Source organism: Tamandua tetradactyla, chromosome 8 (assembly GCF_023851605.1).
Source record: "Tamandua tetradactyla isolate mTamTet1 chromosome 8, mTamTet1.pri, whole genome shotgun sequence".
NCBI lineage: Eukaryota > Metazoa > Chordata > Mammalia > Pilosa > Myrmecophagidae > Tamandua > Tamandua tetradactyla.
In genome coordinates this window covers 8691584-8715264 of record NC_135334.1, presented here as the reverse complement: position 1 = coordinate 8715264, position 23681 = coordinate 8691584, and the positions used below count along the sequence as shown (strand labels likewise).

Here is a 23681-nt window from a genome sequence, read left to right as displayed (position 1 = left end):
AGAAAATTAAAAACCAATCTCTATAAAGAATATAAATGCAAAAGTCTTCAATAAAATTCTCACAAATTGAATCCAGTTGCAGGTTAAAAGAATTATACACCATGACCAAGTGAGATTTATTTCAGGTATGCAAGGCTGGTTAAACAAAAGTAAATCAATTAATGTAAAACACCATATCAATAAGTCAAAGTGAAAAAAACACATGATCATCTCAATTGATACAGAAAAGGTATTTGACAAAATTCAATATCCTTTCTTTATGAAAACACTTCAAAAGATAGGACTAGAAGGGAACTTCCTCAAAATGACAAAAGGAATATATTGAAAACTCACAGCTAGCATCATTCTCAATGGAGAAAGACTGAGAGCTTTCCCTCTAAGATCAGGAACAAGACAAGGGTGCCCACTGTCACTGCTTGTTACTCAATATTGTGCTGGAGGTTCTAGCCAGGAAGAAGTAAAGCTCTCACATTTGCAGATGACATGATACTATATGTCAAAATTCCTGAAAACTCTATAGCAAAGCTACTAGAGCTAATAAATGTGTATATCAAAATGTCAGAGTACAAGACCAACACCTAAAAGTCAGTGGTGTTTCTATACACTAGTGATGAGAAATCTGAGGAGAAAATGAAGAAAAAAAAATTCCATTTGTAATAGCAATCAAAAGAATAAAATATTTAGGAATAAATTTAAGTAGGGATACAAAAGACCTATACACAGAAACTACAAGAAATTGCTAAAAGAAATCATGGAAGTCCTGAATAAATGGAAGGGCATTCCATATTCATAGATTAGAACACTAAATAAAATTAAGATGTCAATTAGACCCAAATTGATTTATAGATTCAATGCAATCACAAATAAAATCCTAACAACTTATAAGGACACAAAAAAAAGTTGAAATAAAAAGATGATACATACACATCATGAAAACACTAACCTAAAGAAAGCTTGTGTGGCTACATTTCAGGCAAAGTAGACTTTAAATCAAGAAGTATTATTAGAATAAATACATTTTACAATAATAAAAGTCAATTCAACAAGAAGATACAACAGTTCTGAGTTTATATGCACCCAGTAACATAGCTTCAAATATGCTAAGTAAAAGGAGAAATAGATAAGCCTACAATAACCCTAAGATATTTAACACAACTGTCTCAATAACTGACAGAACAGATCCCCAAATGAAATCAGTATGGATTTAGAACATTTAATAGCATGGTTAATCAATTTGATCTAATTGAGTTATGTAGACTCTATATCCAATGACTGCAGAAAACACATTATTTATTTATTTATTTATTTATTTTTGCATGGGCAGGCACCAGGAAACAAACCCAGGTCTCCGGCATGGCAGGTGAGAACTCTGTCACTGCGCCACTTAAAAAAAAAAAAAAACGTTATTTTTAAGTGCACTTGAGACATTTATCAAAATACACCATATGCCAGACATTTATCAAAATACATCATATGCCAGACTACAAAGCAAGTATCAAAAAATTTTAAAAGGTTGAAATCATATTGTGTATGTTCTCTGACTCTGTGGAATTAAAAATAGAAAAAACTAGAAATAAAAAAAAAAGATAACCAGATTCCTAAATATTTGTTAATTAAGCAACATGCCTCAAAATAACCTGTAAGTCAAAGACAAAATTATAATGGAAATGAGAAGATATTTTTAATAAATGATTATGAAAACATGATAAGTCAGAATTCATGGGATGCAACTAAAGCAAGATCCAGAGGGAAATCTATACCTCTAAATGCATATTTTAGAAAGGAAGAAATGTTGAAAAGTCAGTGATCAGTGAGCTCAGTTTCAATCTCAAGAATCTGGTAAAAGAAGACCAAATTAAAGCCCAAGAAAGTATAAGGAAAGAAATAACAAAGATAAGGGCAGAAATCAATAACTAGAAAGTAAGCAGGCAGATAGAGAAAAAAAAAAAGAAAAAAAAAATCCTAACAACTTAGATAGAAAAATCGATAACCAAATGTATTTGGAAAAGCAGGGTGTCTTAATAGCTAAAAATATCTTGAGAAAGAAAAATGAAGTGGGTGGTCTCACACTACCTGACTTTAAGCATATTATGAAGGCACAGTTGTCAAACAGCACGGTACTAGCATAATGATAGATATACTGACCAATGGAACTGAATTGAGTGTTCAGAAATAGATCCTCTCATCTCTGAATAATTGATCTTTGATAAGGCAGTCAATCCAACCCCCTTGGAACAGAGCAGCCTCTTCAATAAACGGTGTTTGGGGAACTGGATATTCATATGCAAAAGAATTAAAGAGGACCCATATCTCACACCCTATACAAAACTTAACTCAAAATGGGTCAAAGACCTAAACGTTAGAGCTAAATCATAAATCTCTGAGAAGAAAATATAGGGAAATATCTTATAAATCTTGTAATAGGAGGTGGTTTCCTATACCTTACACCCAAAGCATAAGCATTGAAAAAATAAATAGATAAATGGGATCACCTCAAAATTAAACACTTTTGTGAATCAAGGAACTTTGTCAGGAAAGTAAAAAAGACAGTCTACACAATGGGAGGCAATATTTGGAAACTACATATCAGATAAGGGTTTAGAATTCAGAAAATATAAAAAGATTCTTCAACTCAAAAACAGAAAGACAAACAACCCAGTTAAAAAATGTGCAAAGCACATGAACAGACACTTCTCAGAAGAGGAAATACAAATGGCTAAAAGGCACCGGAACAGATGCCCAACTTTACTGGCTATTAGGGAAGTGCAAATCAAAACCACAATGAGATATCATTTCACACCTACTAGAATGGCCATTATCCAAACAAACAAACAAACAAACAAAACAGAAAACATCAAATCCTGGAATGGATGTGGAGATAGAGACACTTATCTACTGTTAGTGGGAATGTAAAATGGTACAACCACTCTGGAAGGTAGTTTAGTGGTTCCTTAGGAAGCTAAGTATAGAATTGCCATATGATCCAACAATCCTATTACTAAGTTTATATTCAGAGGAACTGAAAGCAAAAACACAAATAGACATTTGCACACTGATGTTTACAGCAGCATTTTTTATGACTGCCGAGAGATGGAAACAACCCAAGTGTCCATCCAAGGACAAGTGGCTAAGCAAACTGTAGTATATACATATTATGCAGCTATAAGAAAGAATAAAGTTATGAAGCATGTAATAATGTGGATAAATTTTGATGACATTATACTTAGAGAAGTTAGCCAGAAACAAAAGGACAAATACTGTATGGTGTCACTAATATGAACTAACATTAATAAAGGAACTTTGAGATTAAAATTAAGAACATAGGTAATCAGGAGATGGAAATAGGGTAGAGATTAAGCATTTGGTGCTGAAAGAATAGAGTTTGTGCAATAAGACTATTCATAAAAATTTGGAGATGGATAGCACAATACTATCTGATGGTAGCACAATAATATAAATATACTGAATATGAGTATGATAGAGGGAGAAGGGCTGGGTGCACATATGAAACCAGAAGGGAAGATAAAGGATAAAGACTGAGATGCTATAACTTAGGAATGCCTAGAGTGGACAATGATGGTGATTAAATGTACAAATATAAAAAAGTTTTGCATGAGGGGGAACAAATGAATGTCAACAGTGCAAGGTGTTGAAAATGGATGGTATGCAGGAAAAAGTACAACCAGTGCAAGCTAGGGTCTACAGTCAACAGTAATATTGTAATATGCTTCCACTGAATATAACAAAGACATTACATCAAAATTAAATATCAACTAGAAGGGGATATGGGGGAGGGGTAAGGATTCTTTGTGGAGGAAAAGGAAATGTCTTCATATAGATTACGGTGGTGAAGGCATATCTATTTACTTAGGTTGGATTACATGATGTGCAAATAAAACTATAAGTGAACAGAGAGAAACAAGTGATAGAGAAAATGCGGAAGAAGAAATGTAACTGTTCACTCTTTGTAGGGAAGCCCCCACTGGAAGGCAGTGTTGTGGTTCCACAGGAGGCTAGGGGTAGGGTTACCATATGATCCTGTGACACTATTGCTCCGTATATACCTGCAGGAACTGAATGTGGGGACATGAATGGACATTTGAACACTGATGTTTATGGTGGCAATGTTTGAGATTCACAATGGAAGGAGGTGGCCTAAGGATACAATGACTGAGCGAAGGACAGGGGAACTGGGGTGTATATCTATAATGGACTACTGAGCAGCCACAAGAAGGAACAAAGTTGTGAGGCGTGCAACTAGGTGAATGAATCTTAAGGAGAGTATGTTGAAGGAAATGGCAGAAACAAAAGGACAAATATTATCATGGCTCAGTTATATGGATTAACTATAATTTATTGATTCAGAGATTCAATTCTCTGAGTTGAGAGCATAGATTATCAGGTTGGGGCCTTTTGTAAAGAGTTCTAGATTGTAAGCTCTTACATCAATCACATACATTCAGGAGTTATAACTGTTATTTCTAAATTCTGAGATGCTGTTGTATATAACCTGGCTGTTCCCAGAAACTTCAGGTATTTATGTAACACCTGAGACTCAGAATTAGAGCTTTGAAGGTATGAAAGTCAGCAGTTCCCCATACAGAAAATGATTAAAAAGTTTAAAAAGTTATCAGACTTCAAATACAGATATGAATGAGGTTGATCTGGATAGGACTAAAGTAAATCAGAATATAAGATAAAGGATAACATGGTCCATATTTTAAAACTTCAACTTCTGTGTGAGACCAAAGGAAGAGATGTTTGTTTGGTGCAAAATTTATATATTGGGTAGGAATAACATAATTTAACTTGCATAGTCAGTTTAATTGAACACCATAATACATGGAATCTTGAATGGGGCATGAGACCTTGTTGGTTTGTACAGGTTAGTGTGATGCCACAACATATCCCAGAGCAATTAGGGCTGTGAATAAAAATGCATTTGCAAAGTCCCCTTCGGGGACTGGGGAGTAAGGAGGAAATATTCAACTTTCCTGTTTGGAGAATTCCTGACATTCTTGAGAGCAGAGAGGACAACCAAACCAATAGGCTGAGCCCTCAATCCTGGGGTTTGCCTCTAGGAAACCTATTCCTGTAAAGAAGAAGCCAAGCCTATTTACAGTTCTGTTTAAGAGTCATCCCCAGACAACCTCTTTTGTTGCTCAGAGGTGGCCTCTCTCTCTCTAAGCCAACTTGGCATGTGAACTCACTGATCTTCCCCCTACTTTGGTCATGACTCCCAAGGGTGTAAATCTACCTGGCAAATTGGGACAAAACTTAAGGATCATGGAATTGAGAAAGTGTCTTGACCAAAAAGGGGAAGAAAGAAATGAGACAAAATAAAATTTCAGGGGCTGAGAGATTTTAAACAGCTTTGAGAGGTTATCCTTATGCATTATATGGATATCCCTTTTCAGTTTATGGCACTTTGGAGTGCTTTGAGGTAAATACCTGAAAACATTTGGCTGTGTTCCTATAGCCTTGATTCTTGAAGATTATATAATGATATAACACTTACAATGTGACTGTGTGATTGTGAAAACCTTGTGTCTGAGGCTTCTTTTATCCAGGATATGGACAGATGAGTAAAAAAATAAGATAAAAATAAAAAATAATAGGGGAGGATAAAGGGGGAAGGTAAAGGGATAGATTGAAATATTGGTGGTCATTGAGAGGGAGGGGTAAGGAGATGGGATGCATGCATTTTTTCCTTTTTATTTCTTTTTCTGGAGTGATGCAAATGTTCTAAAAATGATCATGATGAAGAATATCACAATACCATGATGATATTGTGAGTCATTGATTGTATGCCATGTATGGACTGTCTGTGTGTGAAGATTTCTCAATAAATTTTTTTTTTTTTAAATAGAATGTTCCAAAAAAACACCACTTAAAAAAAGCTCAGTATCTGCTGGGTTCATATGCCTAAGATAAAATGTGTTGCTTAATGATATTTTCACATTCCAAGATTTAGTATTTATTGTATGTTTATATTGCTTATTTTCTATTTTTAAGCCTTCTATAAAGTCAAGATCGATATTTTTTTGTGTTTACATTTTGTGAAGTTAGGTTCATAAGGCAACTTGGCCAGGTGATAATTCCCCATTGTTCTATTTCTGTGGACTTAAATCATCAGCATATAAAATTCATCTATGGCTGATTACATCTGCAGTTGACTAAGGGGAGTGTTTTCCACAATGAGTGAGGTTTAATTTAATTAGCTGGAGGCTTAAAAAAGAGTGGTCAATTTGATTCCCAGTGCCTGCCCATGCAAAAAAAAAAAAAGTGGTCAGGAGAGAGCTCAGCAATCAGCATACTTTATCTCAGCACTCACATCTCAGCCCAGGTGTCTGGAAATGCAGAGTGGAATCACTGCAGGGAAAGCTGTTGGAACCCAGAAGTCAGGAAAAAAGGCCAGCTCACTGCTGCCTCCCTTCCCATGTGACAGAGAAACTCAGATGAAAGCTAGCTGCCTTTCCTCTGAAGAACTATAAATTTGTAACTAAATAAATCCACTTATTAAATGCTGAACTATCTCTTGTGTGTTGCATGCTGACACCTTTAGCAAATGAAGACACAGACATTCTTTCCAGACATGAAGTTGAAGCACCTTGCAACATGGAAATTCCAACAGGAACAGATGAAAAATCCTCAGAAAAACAACTTTGTGAAGCAGAAAAACAGGAAAAGGGACGCCTGGCAAGATAGACAACTTTTAGACAATAACTGCTCTACCTCAGAGAAATCCAATAGAAAAAAAAGATAGTTTACCACCACTCATGCCAGCAAAGGCTGATAGGACGCCTAGACATTCTTACTTGCAAGAATCCAATGAAGCACTGCAACACACCCACTGGAATTGGACAGAGAAAGTCATGTTCAAAATCGGGACTTCCATCTCTCTGGTCATTAATGAGATAACTCTACCCCTGCAGTGTCATCAGTCTCTCCCAAAAGGGGAGAATGGACTTCCACCTCCACCCAGCATAAATGAGATGTCCTTTAGTCTCACTACTCTGATGTGGTAAAAGTGGATTACTGGAGAGTCAGGGCTTTCATAATAGCCCAGAGGTAACAGTCACATCCACTGCAATTTCAGTGGGAACCACATGGGGATCCAGAAACCCTACTCCTGCTCAGCAATAATAAAGAGTCCCTCTCAGGGGACAGTGCAGGCTGTGTGGGAACTTCTAGGTCCTAGTAGTAACAAGGCAGTACCCCTCTACCACTGACAGTGTGAGGAAGGTAGTTAAAACAGAAGTTTAAATAAGATTCAGAGACATAATACAAAAATCTCCATGTTTTAATCTTTAAAAAATCAATCAATAGATACCAACACCAAAATGACAGAGATGTTAGAACCACATGGCAAAGACTTGAAAATAATCATCACTAAGATGCTTAAATGAACTATTATAACCAACTTAAAAAAGGTGAAGAGAAGCCTCAATACAAAACCAGAAGAATAAAATGGTAATTTTTAGAAGTGGAAAAGATAACAACCAAAAGTCAAAAGTTTATTGAATGGGGTCAATAGCATAATGGATGACATAAAGGAAATAATCAGTGAATGGAAAGATATAACAAAAATAATTATCCAACCTGAACAAGAGAGAGATTATAGACTGAAGCAGCAGTCTGAAGAGCAGGATCATAAATAATATTCAAGTCATCAAGTTCTGGATGTACAAAATAAAGAGGGAAGAACTGAAAGGTATTTGATTTAAAGAAATAATCCTGAGAACCTCCCAAATTTGGCAAGATACATAAACCTAGAGATTTCAGAAACAGGACAAACCCCAAATAGGACAGAGCCAAGAAATCTATGCCAAGACAGACCATAGTTGAACTACTGAAAACAAAAATGAAAATCTTGAAAAGATCCAAAGGAAAACAATATCATACAAATGAGAGCAAGACAATTTGAATGACAGTGAATTTCTCATCAGAAGTATGAAAGCCAGAAGGACATGGCACAGTAATTTTCAAGTGATGAAAAGAAATAACCATCCCATCTCCAAAGAATCCTTCAGTAAATATGGGCAAATCAAGACATTTTCAGGTAAAGAAAAAAACAAAATCTGTTGCTAAAAGATCTACCCTAAAGGAATGGCTAAATCAACTTCTATAAACAAACAAAAAATAATAATAGAAGGAAATTTGGAACACCAGGATGAAAGAACAGGGTATCAAAGAATAGTGGCAAATACTATAAATTTTCTCCACTTTAATTTACTAAATTATGTTTTACGACTGAAGCAAAAATTATAACACATCTGATATAGTACCAAAATATAGATAAAGGAAACATTTAGAAAATAATGTAAGTGAGGGAGAGTAAAGTGATCTAAAAAGATGTATGTTTTTCTATACTTCATTCCAACTAAATTACGACACAAGTGAACTGTGATAAGTTGTGTTTGTATAATGTAATACCTCAAACAACTACTAAAAATGCACAAAGCTATTACTGATACATCAAAATGGAATTCTGAAAAAGTGTTAAGGTAACACCCACATATTCTACAAATATTAATCATAGAATCAAAACAAACAGCAGAAACAAAAAAAGACAGATGTAAGCTAAAAAATATCAAAAATTATATTAAGTACAAATGATGTAAATATATCATGGAAAGACTGAAGTTGACAGAATGGATTAAAAATATAACCAAATCATATGCTCACTTCAAATATAACAATATAAATAGTTTTAATGTAAAAAGATGGAAAGTGATATACCATGCAACTTTTAACAAACAGATTGGATGAGTGGCTTTATTAACAACAGATAAAAATAGACTTTAGAGCAAAGAAAATTTTTAGACACAGACAGGGATACAAGTGTCAACCCACCAAAAAGACATAATAATCATAAATATATATGCACATAAAAAGCAAACATGCAAAATATGTAAAACAAAAAACTGATAGAACTGAAAGGTGAGGGTGGGCCATGGTGGCTCAGCAGGAGGCAGAGTTCTCGCCCGCCATGCCAGAGACCCAGGTTTGATTCCTGGTACTTGCCCACGCAAAAAAAAAAAAAAAACAACTGAAAGGTAAAAGAGAAAAATCCACAAATTTAGTTGGAAAGATCAACTCCTCTCCAAGCAATTGATAGAAAAACAAGACAGAAAATCAGCAAAGATAATAGAATAATTCAGCATATCAATTACCTAACTGACATTTATAGGACACGTCACACAACAGCAAAAGAATACACCATCATTTCATGTGCCTGTGGCACCTATAGCAAAATAGACTATATTCTGGACTGTAAAACAAACAGTTAAGCAAATTTTATGTGTAATAACACATATTTACAACAGTTAAAATCATACATAATGTATTCTCAGACCACAATGGAATAAAATTGAAAATCAGTACCAGAAAAATAAAAGGAATATCTATAAATACTTGTAAACTAATCAACAGATTCATTAATGTGGATGAAAGAATAACTCTCAAGGGAAATTAAAAAAAACATTGAATTGAATAAAATTAAAATAGAACATATCAAAATTTATGGAAAATAAATCAATGCTGAAAGGAAATTCATAATACTAAATGCATAGAGTAGAAAAGGTGAAATGTCTCAAATCAGTAATTTAAGATCTCACCTGAAAAAGATAAAGAAAAGAAAAACAAAATAAACCCAATTCAAGGATAAAGAAGAAAAATACATGGGAGAAGAAATAAATGACAAAGAAAACAAAATCAGTGAAACACAGTGCTTTGTATGTGATTCACAGAACTAGCAAGATTTATTAATGTTACAAAGGAAAGAAAGGATATCAACATAGACTTTCTAACATCAAAAGTCAAATAAAGGAATACTATGAACAACTCTAAACACATGACTGATAATTTAAATGAATTGGTTTACTTCCTTGAAAAACAAACAAAAAATTCACTCAAATGAAATAGGTAATTTGTATAAACATATAACTTATTAAAATTGAATTAGTAACTGAAATACCTCAAAATATGTTCCTAATTGCAGTTGGTATCATTAGATAATTATACCAAATGTTTAAAGAAGAATTAACACCAGTTCTCGCAACCTCTTCTGGAATTCTGAAGAGGAGGGGATACTCCCAATTCATTTTATTGAGCTAGCACTATACTAATACCAGACCAGATAAAATGAGCACAAAGAACAAAATTGCTGACCAATACCTCTCATGAACAGAGATACAAAAAATTCATTTAAAATATTAGAAATTGAATTCAGCAATATAAAAAAAAAGATTTATATCCCATGACCAAGAAGAGATTATTCCAGTATTCCAAGGCTGATTCAGTCCTTGAAAATCAATCAGTGGAATCCCCCATTGTAATATGCTAAAGAAGAAAATTCAACATGCCAATACCAATTGATTAAGGAAAAGCAATTAACAAAATTTAACACCTTTCATAATAAAACACTCGGGAAAATATAAATAGATGGTATGATGGCTAAATTGATGTGCCAACTTGGTAGGGTTATGGTATTCAGTTGTTTGGTCAAGCAACTGACTTGATTGTTACTATGAGACTACTCTGTGAATATAGGTAATTAGAAAATTGCATTGATAGCATCTGCAATCAACAAAGGAGATTGCCTGCAGCAATGAGAGAAGTATCTTCCAATTAGTTGAAGTTATTAAAAGGAGAATTATGTTAGCAGTCAGAAAGAAGAATTTCTATCTCTATTTCAGCAAGATAACTTCTCCTGGGGGAATTCATTGAATCCTTCACAGGATTTTCCAAAATGCTCTGCAGAATTTTGACTTGCCAATCCCCATAGTCACATGAGCCAATTCCTGTAACAAATCTCTTAATATATGCACACAAACTCATACACACATATATACTTTTGGTTCTGTTTCCTGGAGAATGCTAATGCAAATTTTGGCACTGGGAGCACTTCCTGATAAACAGAATCTTACAGATGAGATTTCTGAGTTGGTTCTGGGGATTTGGGAATTGGTTCTCTAATCTGATAAATTAAAACCAGGAAAGACTCTATTTCCAAAGATCCAGATGGCATTCATTGTCCATGTTGTGAACTGGCAAACAAGGTATGCAAAATATAACCATTGGAAATTGCTACTCAAATGCATTATAAGAAGCAAGGCTCTGGGTCACAGAGAATTTGATTCCTTAACAGAATTTTGAGGAATTAAAACTAGGATGATGTTGTCTGGTTGTTCCCGGATAATGTTTAACACTGGATAATGTTAAAGAAAGGGATTAGCTTGAGTCTTCAAATTCCCAGTTCAAGTGCTGCATGAAGGACGAGAAAATTTCTATTTGTGTTCTGAAAGAAACTCTTATTTCTTGGAGACACAGACTCAATAATTCTGCAAACCAGACACAGAGTCCCATTATGCAAGTGGTTGAATTTCAACCAAAATTGAATTCTCAACATTTCAGGGTGTCTGCATTGAAGTGAAGGCAATGATGGGGAAGGAATAGGTTCCTGAAAAATAGAATGGGGACATATGGTCCGATAATGATTATGGTGGGTTCATTGGCACCCTATATTTTACTGAGTCTTTTTACCAGGTAATCTGTAATGGTTTTCCTGGAGGAATCAGACACACAACCTCCATTATGCCCTGAATAATCAACCATTCCACCTCCATCTGAAGAGATTAACCCTGCAGGCCTAATAAAACCTGTAGCTGTCCCCCCTGAGGAAACAGCTCTCACACCTCCAACTGAATAGATTGACCCTATTATAAAAGAAGAAATTGTCACAGAATTCCTTGAGGCAATTGGCTTGTAAGACACTGCTAATTCCCCTTATGTGTCACTCCCATAACCCTACTTTTCTCCCAGACCTATAAATAGATTGAAGTTACAACAGGCCCTAAAAGGTACAGTACAAAGTGTGATCCATGAGGAAGTGTGGTACACTCCAAAGTAACTTTAGGGTTTTCCCAACTTATATACACATAAATCAGGGAAATATATGGATGGATATTAAGGGTGTGGAATAATGATAGAATCAACATAAAGATGGATTAGGCTGAATTTATTGTTAAGGGCCCAAGAAGCAAAGATTCTGGATTCAATGTTGCATTACAGCTTGAGGGGTTAGAAATATTTTGAGGCAAATGAAATGAATACACAAGCACTTACCAAAACTTATGGGTTGAAACACAAGCAATGCTGAGCAGACATTTATAGCTCTAAATGCTTACTTTAAAACAGAAGAAGGATACCAAATCAGAAATCTAACTTAACAGTTGGAGGATCTGAATAAGAGCAAACTAAACCCAAAGAGAGCAGAAGGAAGGTAGTAACTAACATCAGAGCACAAATAAATGGAATCAGGAATAAAAAATAATGAAGAATAAACAAAACCAAATGCTTGCTTTCTCATAAGATCAATAAAATTGGATAACCTTTAGCTAAACTGACAAAGGAAAAAAGGACACATATTACTAAAATTGAAAATGAATGAGGAGCATTACTACTGATCTCACAGAAATTACGAAGGATTATAAAAGCACTATGAACAAGTGTAGGCCAACAAATTATATAACTTAGATGAAATGGACAAATTTCTAGAAACACACCAAATAACTACACTGATATAGTAATAAAGAGTAGACCTCAATTAACCAATAACAAGTAAAATGATTCAATCTATTATAAAAAACCCTCTTAACAAAAAAAATCTCAAGACCAAATGAATTCACTGGTGGATTTTGCCAAATATTGTAAGAAGAACTAAGAGTGATCCTCCTTCAAATTATCCAAAACACTGGAGGAGGAGCTCTTACTTTATTCTTTTTTATGAAGCAAATATTACTGTAGTATGAAAGCCACATAAACATGATACAAGAAAAGAAAATACAGATTAATATTCTTTGTGAATATAATTGCAAAAACCCTCAAGAAAATAGTAGCAAACTGAATCTGATAGGCATTAAAAGAATAATATACCATGATGAGGTGGGACTTATCCTAGATAAGCAAAGGTGGTTCAACAAAGGGAAATCAAATAATGTGATACACCACATCAATAGAATGAAGGAATAAGAAAAAAAAATGACCATCTCAGTACATGAATGAAAAGGCATTTGATATAATACAGAACCCCTTCTTGTTAAAAACACTAAGAAAACTAGGGATAAAAGGAAACTTGTTTAACATGATAATGGTCATGTACGAATAAAAAATTGCTAACATTGTACTCAGTGGTGAGAGACTGAAAACTTTCCTCTAATATCAAGAACAAGACAAAGTTGTCCATGTAAACACTGTTACTCAACATTGTACTGGAAGCTCTAGCTAGCATAATTTAGCCAAGAAAAAAAAAGACACTCAAATTGTAAAGGAAAGAATAAAATTTTCTTTGTTTTACTAGATCATCTAGATTTGTTTAGATAACATGATCATATTTCATTCCTAAAAATTCTACAACAAAGCTACTAGAACTAATAAATCAATTCAGGAAAATTGTGGGGTACAAAATCAAAATGCACTGATTTCTATACACTGGTAATGAAAAATCTGAGAAAGAAATCAAGAAAAAATGCATTTACAAAAGCAACTAAAAGAATCAAATATCAATTAATAAATTTAACCAAGGATGTAAAGGACTTGTATTTTGAAAATTATAAACCATCAATAAAATAAATCAAAGAAGACCTAAATAAGTGGAAGGAAATTCATGTTCCTAAATTGGAAAAATAAATATTGTTAAGATGTCATTTATACCCAAAGCAATCTACAGATTCAATACAATCCCAATCAAAATTCCAACGGATGTCCCTGCAGAAATGGAAGAGCCTATCATAAAATTTATATGGAAGGATAAAAGTACTGACTAGACAAAACCCTCTCAAAAAAGAACAAATTTGGAGGACTCATACTTTCTGATTCTAAAACTTATTGCTAAATCAATAAAAACAGCATGGTACCCATACAAAGACAGACATATAGAGCATTGGAATCAAATTAACTGTTCATAAAGAAACCCTCACATGACCAGTTGATCTTAGACAAGGGTGCCAGATCCACTAAGTGGTGAAAGAATATTCTTTTCGACAAATGCTGCTGGGAAAACTGGATAGCGATAGGCAAAAGAATGAAAATGGACTCTTACCTAAGACAGACACGAAAATTAACTCCAAATGCATTAAAGAGTTAAACATCAGCACCAGAATGATAAATCATCTAGAAGAAAACTTAGGGAAACACTTCAGAACCTCGTGTTAAGCAATGATTTTGCACCAAAAGCATAAGCAACAGCATGAAAAAAATAGGTAAATAAGACTTCATCAAAATCCAAACTTCTGTGCATCAAAGGACTTCACCATGAAAGTAAAAAGACAATCTAAAGAGTAGAGGAAATATCTGGAAGCCACATATCTAACAAGGGTTTGATATCCAGAATATATAAACAAATATTATAGGAAAATAAAAATGTCAAGCAACTCAACTGAAAAGTGGGCAAAGATTTGAATAGATATTTTGTCAAAGATATACAAGTGGCCAATAAGCATGTGAAAAGATGTTCAACATCATTAACTACTATGGAAATGAGATTAAAACAACCATGAGATATCACTTCATGTGGAATAGAATGGCTACTATTCATAAAATGGAAATGAGAAAGTGTTGAAGAGGATATGCAGAAATTTGAACAGTCAGTGCTGGTGGAACATGAAACTATACAGTCCCTGTGGAAGATGATTTGGGAGGTTCCTCAGAAAGTTAAGTATAGAATTACCAATGAATCAGAAATCCCATCTCTGGATATATACTCCAAATAATCGAAAATAGGGAAATGAACAGATATCTGCACAGCGTGGTACATAAAACAGTATTCACAATAGTCTAAAAATGGAAGCAACCCAATTGTCCATCAATTGACAAAAGAAATGAAATTCTGATAAATGCAACAACACGGGTAAACCTTAAAGACTTCATTTTGTATTTAAAAAAAAGCCAGATATAAAATTACAAATATTGTATGGTCTCACTGATATAAGTATAATAAGCAAATTTATACAGTGAGAAACTAGATTATAGGTAACCAGAGGCCAGGGTGAGGGTAAGGAATGGGGATTTAATTGCTTACATAGCACAGAGTTTCTTTTAGGGGTTATGGCAATGTTTGGTAATGGATGGTGGTGATGGTAGGACAAGTTTTCTATGTAATTAACACTACTGTATATATGGAATATGGATTAAAGGGAAATTTTTGGTTGTATGTATGAACTAGAATAATTTAAAACACACTCAATATATTAAGTTAAAATGATCATTGATCTCTTAATGTAAGGATTACATTATTACATTTTTTTTTATTTTTTTATTTTTTTTTTGCATGGGCGGGCACTGGGAATAGACACAGGCCTCCAGCATGACAGGTGAGAACTCTGCCTGCTGAGCTACTGTGGACCACCCATTATTACTTTTTAAAATATTAAGTGAAATATTTAATCATTAGAAGCAATAGTTCCAGGTCATATGTGTTTTTTTAACATACTGAATCAAATTTGTTAGCCCTTTGTTTATAGTATTTTCATTCATATGCATGAGATTAATCAGCCTCTAATTTTCCTTTCTTCCAGTGCACATATGTAATAGTATATGCTGGCATGTTAAAATATTTTTTACTTGCTTCTTTTTATTCTATTTCCTGACAGAATTTGTGTAAAATTGTTGCTATTTTTTTCTCCTAGTTGTTTGGAAGAATTCATCTAGGCATAGGGGTTCCTTTATAGAAATATTTTAAACTACAGGTTCAATTTCTTTAAAAGTAAAGAATTTTCAGGTTTTTACTTCTATTGTGTTCTTTTTTTTTTTTTTTTTTTTTTTTTAAAGACAGAGAGAAGGAAGGAAGGATAGAAGGAAGGAAGAGAGGAAGAAAGGGAAACATCTTTTTAAACATTTTCTTGTTTTATTGTATTTTGTTTCTCCGTTTTCGTTACATGGGCTGGGGCCGGGAATCGAACCGAGGTCCTCCGGCATAGCAGGCAAGCACTTTGCCCGCTGAGCCACCGCGGCCCACCCCTGTTCTTTTTTTTTTGTAAATAATATTTTCCAACAGCTTTTTGCATCAAAATTTTCAAATTCAGTGGCATATTTACGTTTATAACATTGTTTTAATAATTTTTGTTATAAATAGGCTTAAGTGATATCCTTTCTTCATTTCTGATTTTATGATCTGTATTATTTTTCTTAATTTTTTTCATTCATTGAGCAGTATTTCTGGGATTTAATACATTCTAGTAACCTTTTTACAGAATCAACTTTAGACTACAAATTTTCTCTATTGTATATTTGTTTTTATTTTATGTTATTATATTCATTATTTCCTTCCTTCTACTTTCTTTCAGTCTACTTTACAGTTCCTTCCCTAGCTACTTGAAGAGATTGAACATTGATTTTACAGACTTACATCTTTTTCTTATAAATGCATAGAAATTGTAAAAACTAAGAGCTGCATTTCATGTTTTATATGTCAATTCTTAACTTTTTTGTTCAACATATTTTCTTTTCTATTGTGATTTTTAATCATGATTTATTTAGCAGCTTTCTATTTAATTCACAAACATTTGAAAATTTTCTAGTTATCTTATTTGCTTTTTTTAAATTCTAGCTAAATTTTACTCAAATTTTAGGCAATACTGTTTCTTTTCTGCAAATTTATGTTTATTATATCTTCCCATTAAATTTACTTTTTTTATCATTATGAAGTAAACCCCCAACTTCTATTCATGCATTTTGTTTAAAAATCTACTTTGTCTGATTAATTTAGCTACACCACATTTTTTTAATTTTAATTTTTGCTTGGTATATATGTGTTCAGTATTGCTCTCTACATATATGTTTCTCTTGAACCTAACATATAGTGTTCGTGTAACTAATCAGTCTGAGAACTTTGTTTTTTTAAATTGGAGTCTTTAGTTGGGCTTATACCTACCGTTCTATCATTTTTTTCTATTTGACTCACCAATCTATGCCATATTTCTATTTCCTTTTTATGCCTTCTTTTGGATTAATAATAGTATTTACTATTAATCTGTTTCACCCTCTATGACCTTGCTAGGCATACTCAATATTATTCTTATTTCAGTGGTTACTCTAGCGATTGTTACATGCATACTTCATTTATTAGTGTCTAATATATATTAGTGCCCATAACCTATAATTGAATAAATCAGATATATCACAATGCTTTAACTCTATTTATCCCCTCCTGCTTTGAGAATGTATTTTAATGGTACATATATTTTACACTGGGCAGAGCCTCCTTATTCTATGGTTCAGTTGGAATTCATTTAGATATATTCACCTATTTACATGTTCTCATACTCTTAATTTGTAACTAATTTTCTATGCTTCTCACTAGTATTATTTCCCTTCTTCCTAGTAATCCCCCTTTAATCTTTCTTTTAGTAAGGTCTGGTAGAAACACATTATCTTTATTTTTGTTTGCCTACAAATATCATTACTTTACTTTCACTTTTAAAGTTTAATTATGCTGGAAATAAAATTAGATTGACAAGGATTTTTCTTTCACACATTAGGGATATCATTTTTTTAATCTTCTGGAAGTCTTTCTTTCTATTGAGCCATGAACAGTATCAGTCTTATTTTGTCATTTACAGGTAATGCACTTACCACCACCACTACCCCCAGCTTCTTTTAAGACTTTTCTCTTTGATTTCAGTCTTCAGCAGTTATACTATATGTCCAGGTGTAGTTTTCTTCATACTTATTCTCCTTGATGTTAGTAGTGATTCTTAATTTTATGGCTTGATGCCTTTCTTCACCTTTTTGGAAAAAATAGCCATTTTCTCTTCAAATATTGTCTATCTCTCATTCCCTAATTTCTGGAACTCTGTATATACACTTCCAGACATTCTCACTCTATCCTCTAGCTTGTTTGTTTGCCTTTTAATTTCCTATTTTCTGTATTGTCCATCATATTTGCTCTCCATACTTTGGTATAAATATTTTCTATTGCTTCTAGTTCATTAATTCTCTCTCCAACTCTGTCCAACTTTCTATTAAATTGATTTATGAATTCTTAATCTAATTAATTAAATTTTCAAGTGTACGTTCCCATTTAATATGCTTTTATTGATTGTAGCTCTCTGGCAAAATTCTCCATCTTGTCATCCATTTTTGAATAAATTAATCTCAATTTATTTTCTTAAGACTGTATCTTCATAACATCAACACCTGACTTGTATGTGGGTCTGCTTCCAGTGGCAGTTTTATTTTGGTTCTTTTTTCTTGTAATTACTGGTAATTTTTATTGGAATGCTAGACATTATGGTTGAATAAATTAAAGAGAATTTTCTAGAGGTTGGCTTGTATCCTCTGGCAGGCACTTTGCTTAAAACAGGGACTGTGCTGACTAAAGCTGGATTGTAGACTTTGAAACTTTTGATTTGCTTCTCCTTCACTCCCATTCCGGATAGAGTCTCTAGAAATTCTAACTAAATATTTACCATTCCCCTCTTCCTTTGTATACTGAGCTCTAATTTTGTGTTCCCTGTTTTATGAAACTGAAAAGTGCTTCTCAATTTTTCAGCTACTTTCTTCATCTTTCAAAGCATGTGATTTAAAAATAGGCAATGTGCTAAGGGTAAAATCAGCACATAGTGCCAGAACCACATGTTTGTGCGTACCTTCTTTCTGGGTTTCCCTCCTCTCATGTCCTGGCTACTTGCACAGCACTGAACTCCAGTTGTCTTCTAAGTCCCATAAGATTCCCATATCCCACTCAATTTCTACCTCTTACTTATTTGTTGCCATTTACTCAACTTCTCAGACTTTTCCTCTATGTTATTTAAGAAACAGACAATTTTCCCAGGGGAAAAGGGTGCTGAATGTCAAACTCAATGCCATGAGTTTCCTTCTTCTCTGGCATTTTCTCTTCTGACATCTCGGATGCATCAGAAGATCCTTGACATTTTCAAATGGATTTTTCCTAATTGTTTTTGTTAGGAGCATTACCCTTCTATAAGATAATATATAACAGCTAAAAATTTGTGATCATAGTCCATATCATCCTCTCAGAAACCCTATGAAGTAGATGACATTACTTCTATTACAGATTAACCAAAGTTTCATATAAGTAGAATATATAATATGTGCAATTCAAACTCAGATGTTTCTCATTTCAAAATTCTCACTTTTGACACACTGACACTTAAAGAAATAGTTAGAAGTACATATGCATTTACCTAATAGTCAGTGGAGAAAACAAGCATTAAAGCAAATTCCTGGAAGTATTTAATACATGCTGTTACATTTCATCAAAGTATTAGTCCTATAAAGTGTATTACTAAGCTCATTTAATATGTGATAAAATTGATACTCTGAGAGGTAAATGATAATTTAATGCAATTCTTGTCTGTGCAACATTTTGAACAAACCTTGCATCTTAAATATTTATCAAGTTTCTGTGTTACAAAGGTTTTTGGAAACTACAGTCTTAAAGGATTGTATTCTTTTACACAAAACACAGACCTTTACCAAAAAATATTAAATTAAAAAATTATGTAGCATCTTAAAGTGTTATGTTTGTGTGTGCTCTTATTAATAGTCTCTCTATTTCTGAATGTCTGTGTATTTGGGCATGCAAATTCATGGGAGTGTACTTGATTGAGGTAATAATTTTTTTAGGATCTCCCAGAATGTTGAACATTTTGAAAATCTAACTAGACCAATTTTATTCTAAAAACTCTACAGAGGTACCTTCAATTTTATGAAAATAACAACCACAATGCTAAGGATGAGTAGTTATTTGGACAACTTAGCTGGCAGATGCAAAAGTCATGAAGACTTTTATTTGTTTTATTTTTAATTTTCTTTCTGTTTTTCAGTTTGGACTGAAATGCCATTCATGAAGATACTGAGTTCTTCATTCTATTTTAATTGTGTTTCTTTATTAACTAAAAGGAGATCACAAGTCCTGCCTCATCCCAACTCTTCAATCCCTGCAATTGAAAAATATTCATAAATATGCTGAGTCCCTGCTAAATGCCAGGCAGTAGTATTCAAAATAAAAAGTATCCCTGAATTCAGGGAACTTACACTGCAATGGAATAAACAGTTAAAATTAAATATATGTTTAATTCAATGTAATATGTACTAAATAAACTATATATTTAATATATATTAAATAAATACATATAAGAACGTGTTCAACTTGTATTGCTACTCTAACAAGTTGGTACAAACTTAGTGACTTAAAACCACACAAACATATTTTAGTTTTGGTGATCAGAAATCTGAATTGGGCTTCAATGAGCTGAAGTCAGGTGTCACTACGTTACTATTCCTTCTGGAGGCTTTAGAGAAGAATCCATTTCATCACTTTTCCTTTTCCTTCTTGTAGAGGCTGCCTGTGTTGTTTGGTCCCTAGTTCCTTACTCATTTTCAAAGACAGAAGTATCTTCAAATATCTCTCTGACTCTCACTCTAGTATCTCGCTATGGAGACTTCTGTGATTCTCACACACCTACTGCCTCTCACAAGGACACTTATGATTACATTAGGCCTATCCAGATAAACAAAGATATCTCCTCATCTAAAAATCCTTCATTTAAATACATCTACACACTTCTTTTGCCATGTAAGGTAATATTTTACAGGCTCCAGGGATGAAGATGTGAACATCTTTGGGGGAGGGAGGGATCATTATCCTGCCTATCATGGAAGTTAAAGAATGATATAAGGATTGACTTTTGGAATAGTGAGAAACTTCATGAAATTGTTTTCCCTCTGAAACAATTTACATACAGGTAAAACAACTATAATCAACCATTTCAGAACACTGACTGTTAAAAACAAAAGCCACATAAAGGGCTGAAAATCACCTATACAAGAGAAAATCACCTATACTGAAACTTGATAAGGCAACAGTGTTCGTTACATTTTTACTTGGGGCTGTTTCCCTTCCCGGTCCCTTATCAACAACGATTTAATAACCAAAAGCAGCAGCACTGCAGACAATAGAAAGATCTGACCGTTTTTGGAACTCCATTAAAATCATGGCCCCTAGAACAAAGTCATTGTTTTGTCCAAATTTATAGTTGCCTGGAAAAAGGTGTGTGATTGTTTTATTTGACTTTAGACACAGGTCAGATGGTGACAGAGAAATTTACCCTCAGGGTATTACTGTAAGAATAGAAAACTGCAGGTAAAATCCTAACTACCTATGAGTGTGATTTCAGCAGGGACAAACAAGAGCATTCCTGATAATTTAAGGGGAAACCTTGAGAACTACACAAATGTAGGGAACTTCTAAAAGCTCCTATATATCCCTGGGAATCTGAAAATCTGCACATGACCGGGTGTATACCAAGCAACGGACATGTCAAGAGTAGTCAACTGTGCCTGACTTTGAAGCCCTGTGATTAAGAAAAGTGAAAGCTAAGCCTAAATGAAAGGTAAGTATTCTAGTTTGTAAGCTGCTGGAATGCAATATACCAGAAATTGAATGGTTTTGAAAAAGGGGAATTTATTAAATTGCAAATTCACAATTCTAAGACCATGAAAATGTCCAAATTAAGGCAAGGCTATAAAAATGTTCAAATTAAGGCATCCAGGGAAAGAAACCTTGGTTCAAGAAGGCCAGTGATGTTCAGGGTTTCTCTCTCAGCTGGAAAGCCCTATGGTGGTATCTGCTAGCATTCTCTCCAGGCTTCTTCAATGGCTTCCCTGGGGCTTTCTCCATTCTGTCAGCTCTGTCATCTCTGGTGGCTCTGTCAGTTCTGGTGGCTCTTTCCAAATTAGTTATTTTTAAAGGGCTCCAATAAAGCAACCCCATCTTGGATATCTGGAGACACATCTTCATGGAAACTATCTAATCAAAAGTTACCACCCATAATTGGTTGGGTCACATCTCCATAGAACCAAACAAAAAGATCCCACCCAGAAGTATTGAATGAGGAGTAAAGGACATGGCTTTTCTGGGAGCATAATAACTTAAAACTGGCACAGTAAGTAAAAAAAAACTTCTACCTTAAGTTTGAAGCATGTCTTCTTATCCAGATCCCTTAGGAAAAAGGTGAAAGATATATAGGCAAGGCATTTTGGAAGCCTCATGAACAATCATTGGCTGGCTACTATATAATACTAACTAATGTGTGACTCTTAAGAATCCAAGTGTAAAAATAAGAACAGAGGTGTACAGGTAGTTCAGTGGTTAGAATGCCCACCTTTCATGCAGGAAACCTAGGTTCAATTCCAAGACCATGCACCTGTCAAAAAAAAAAAATTAAAAAAAGATAAAAACATAAACTTAAAATTTAAAAATATAGCAGATAGTTCAAAGACAACACACTGCAAGGAATTAAAAGTTCACAGAATTAGTCCAAGAAAGTCCCAAACAATTCAGTAGCAAAAAGAAAAAAATAACAACAATAAAACACCAACAAAGACAAACATGGGAAATGGGGGAATCTGATACCATAGTCTTTCAATATATTATATAATATGTCAAGTTTTGAATAAAAAAGAATGACTTGGACAGAGAAACTGGAAAGTATGCCACATACATAGGAAAAAATTCAGTTTACAGAAAAGTGTCCATCAAAGGGCATTGATTTTGAATTTTGTGAACAAATATTTTAAGTTAGCTAGTATAAATATGCTAAAATAACTAAAATAAAAAATATCTAAAGAATTAAAGGAAAGTATGGCAATGAAATCTCATTGGGCAGCTTTAGGTTGTTAAAGCTGCCCAAAAGCAAAAGACCGTAAATGGAATGGCTTTTAAAAAACGAATTTGCTATCTTGAAAGTTTACAGTTCTAAGGCTATAAAAATGTACAAACTAAGGCATATAGGGAAGGATACCTTGACTCAAGAAAGGCCAATAGTTCAGGACCATCTTGGTCAGCTGAGAGGGCACATGGTTGTCATCTTCTGTGATCTCTGGCCTCTTGTTTCAAACAGCTTCCCTAGGGGAGTTTTCTTTCCTCATCTCCAAACATCACTGTCTGTGTCAGCTCTAAAGCTTTTTCCAAAATGGTTCACTCTTAAAAGACTCCAGCAAGTGACCCATCTTGAATGAATCGAGACACATTTCCCTGGAAACTACCTAATCAAAAAACCATTGGGTGGGTTGTATCTCTATGGAAACAATTTAACAAAAAAGATCCCACTCAACAATGCTTAATCATGATTAAAGAACATGGCCTTTCTGGGGTACGAAATAGTTTCAAATCAGCACACCCACCAAATATAAAATATCAATACACAGGTAGAAAATATATCTTTAAAAAGAAAAACAGAAAGAAATAGAAATCCTTGAACTGAAAAGTACAGTAATTGAAATGAAAAGTTCACTAGATGGGCTAAACAACAGATTAGAGATGACAAAATAAAGAATCAGAAAATGTGAACATAAGGCAACAGAGACTTTCCTGTCTAAAAAGCAAAAAGAACAAAGAAGGAAGAAAACTGTATAATGCCATACAAACATAAAGGACACCATCAAGGGTACAAAAATTCATAGAAAAAGTCTTAGAAGGAAAAAAGAAAGAGTAGGGAGAAAAAATATTTAAAGAAACAATGACTTAAAAATCTCCAAATTTGGTGAAAATATTAATCTAAAATTCAAAAAGCCCAATGAATTCCAAGTAGAATAAAACCAAAGTGTTTCAGACTTAGACACATTCATTATACTCAAACTGGCAAACATCAAAC

General features: G+C 33.7%; 1 long non-coding RNA gene across 1 annotated transcript in view; it reads right to left on the bottom strand.

The window, feature by feature from the left end:
• Nucleotides 1–23681, bottom strand: part of LOC143644037 (uncharacterized) — a 69507-nt gene that overhangs the window by 7215 nt on the left and 38611 nt on the right. Inside the window, exon 4 of the long non-coding RNA XR_013156470.1 lies at nt 22191–22232. This is a non-coding gene — a long non-coding RNA (uncharacterized LOC143644037). The remainder of the gene's footprint in view (nt 1–22190; nt 22233–23681) is intronic.